The sequence below is a fragment of the Halyomorpha halys genome, unplaced genomic scaffold (assembly GCF_000696795.3).
Source record: "Halyomorpha halys isolate HHAL.00 unplaced genomic scaffold, Hhal_1.1 Scaffold155.1, whole genome shotgun sequence".
Lineage (NCBI taxonomy): Eukaryota > Metazoa > Arthropoda > Insecta > Hemiptera > Pentatomidae > Halyomorpha > Halyomorpha halys.
The window spans coordinates 408,382-411,025 of NW_027115270.1; the positions used below are offsets into that span (position 1 = coordinate 408,382).

The 2,644-nt window shown below is 36.1% G+C and overlaps 1 long non-coding RNA gene across 1 annotated transcript in view; it reads right to left on the reverse strand.

The window, feature by feature from the left end:
- Nucleotides 1–330: 330 nt before the first annotated feature.
- The window catches only part of LOC136796998 (uncharacterized), an 8,144-nt gene continuing 5,830 nt past the window's right edge, over nucleotides 331–2,644 (reverse strand). The window contains exon 2 of the long non-coding RNA XR_010844794.1: nucleotides 331–991. This is a non-coding gene — a long non-coding RNA (uncharacterized lncRNA). The remainder of the gene's footprint in view (nucleotides 992–2,644) is intronic.

Here is a 2,644-nt window from a genome sequence, read left to right on the forward strand (position 1 = left end):
AGCAGCTTGTGCCGAATACTAACTAATGGTATCTGTCAGCCCTACATCTGCGAACCCGTTGTGGAGGACAATACTCCAAAAGGTAGGAGTAGAAGGTACAGAGCAGAGTATTGTCAATATCTGGGGGGTCTCTGAAGTTATTTTATAAAATAGGTAGTAGGAGAGAGAAATTAGTGATATGTCTTTAGAGAATCACTGAAAAGTTGAACTAGTCGTTTTTCTATCATTAAAAATAATTTTAGTGTTACCTGGTTACTATTGCAAACCCTAGTCAATAACATAAGATAGCATTAATGTTTTTTTAAAGTAAGCTATCATAAAAAAACAATAACAAATAATTACAATATAATTTCATATTTAGCGTAGTATAGAAAATTTCAAAAATTCCGGAGTGGTAAAGTTCAAAGGGCAGTGAGGAAGAGGCAAAAGACCGTTGGTAGTAGGGTCGGCGAGAGAGTGTATCTTCATCTGTCTGATGTGCGAATCGCGGCCATTCTGATGGTTGCTCAGTATCGCTATTTGAAGCAGGAACGTCTTCAGCAAGTTCTTCTTATCCCTGCTCCTCATCGGAATGATGACCCAACCGTTGGGTTGGTGCAGCTCCAAGAGATCAATCTCCTGGAGGTCGGAGAACGTAGAGCCGGAGCGGAGAGAGAGGATGGACGGTGTGTACGTCTCGTCCTTCTCGTGGCAGAGGAAGATACAGAGGTCAGTGATTATCTTCTTCTTCTTGAAGAGGACGTTGATCATATGCGGCAGCTGGCCGTCCGACTGCCAATAGCTGTCCAGGTTATTGTCTCGCATCTTCTCCGGGCCGCAGTTACTCTTGAAGGAGGAGACAGTCCATATGGCGCCATCGCCGACCTCTCTGAAAAGTCCCTTGTTCAAAGACAAGAAGGGATCGGTTTCATAGGTTTTGTCTTTGTCATCTTCGTTAGCCAACGTACTCAGTTCGACTTGTGGGAGGATAGGTATTTCTTCCATGTCTGTACTGTAAAGATATTGCCTTTAAATTGAGTTAGGAATGAAATTAATGTAATTACTAAGTGGACAGTTGTTTTGGTGTTTAATTCCACTAACTTTTATATTAGCCGCGGTGTAATAACTGCTATCTGTCACTCCTTAAGGAAATAATTAAAAAGTAAATTTGTTGGACAAATAATAAAAAACATTCCAAACCAATAACACTCGGTTTGCAGTAAAAACCGACCTTAGAAACATTTTTGGGTAAAAAGCTAGGTAAGATATAGCAAAACTAGAACAACAATAATAAATAGCGTTCGCAAAGACGGAATTACCATTAGAATGCTTATGAAATAAAGTAACTTTTATGAAGTACTCAAGACCGTACTTCAGAATTCATTGCCGAGAGTCAACCGAGTATTTTCAAAAATTATCTATTTTTACTTCTTTACTTTGCATTGGCTGCTTCGAACGTCTAACGAAAGGATATTATCCAAACATTGGTTACTATCACGAAGTAAATTCCTTATAGATTTCCAAAAATGGCGGTATAATTAAAAAATCAGGGTAATAGTACAGGAATGTTTATGAAAAAAAACGTGGTTTTCCAGAAAATCAAATAGACAATGAATAAAATTGAAAATTGTGTTTGGTAACAATTTTTTTTTATATGAAGGAACTAAAACCAGCTTAAAATTTCCTTGTGGTACTCCACGATTACAGTAATATATAAGATTTTTTTTCTTAATTAGGATTTTTGTAACTTGAAGATATGTAGCATCTCATATCGCCATATAAGATGCAAATTATTTCAAAACAAATCTGAATGAAAAAAAAAAAATGCTTTTTTGAATTGTAATAGCTCGGCTTACTAACGTCCTAATGAAGATTTAAACATTTTCTCTTATCATATCAGAGCATGTCTATAAAATTTCCAGCTCCATGACCTTATATATGCGGAGATCCAGGCGTAAAAACGAGAGGGAGAGAGCAAAGGGGGCAACTCAGTACATCTTGCTTATGCCCGAAAAAAAAACCTAGTTGGTATGTCGGGAAAGTATAGTCACTGAACATTTGTTTTGTTTTTTATCATTTTTCGAGTTGGTTTCTTAGCTTGGGGGACTATTACTTCCCTTCTGTACCAAATACATAGTCACATAATGATCCCATGTGTCACTGAGTAATAAATAATGACTAAATTAAAAAATATTGAAAATATAATGGATTATTCCTTTATTCTGTACTTTATTCCGATGCCACGCCAACTATCGTGTTTATTACTTTGACACGGTTTTTAGGTATGCTGAATGAGGTAATTTTCAGTGCACCTAGCCCGTTAACATTCAAGAAACACCAAAGAACTGTCAATAAAAAAGGCACGAAATATATCGTGCATCGTTAGCCTAGCGAAAATATTCTGTTGACCTATAAACTAGAGGTCGTTAGAACAGCCAACAGTATTATTTTCATTATAAGAAGGTGGAGAAGGAGCTAGAGTAGGTTTTGAAACTTTACGACCGATATCTTTAGTCACCCTAGCTTCTTAATTTGGATGATATCTAACCTATAATTTTTTATCTGAAAGTATACGATCTATACTTTCAAAATGTACTCAAATCTTCGAAAGATTTTTACGGACAGGGTAATTAAATAATAAATAATTAAATAATCTACCAGTAAT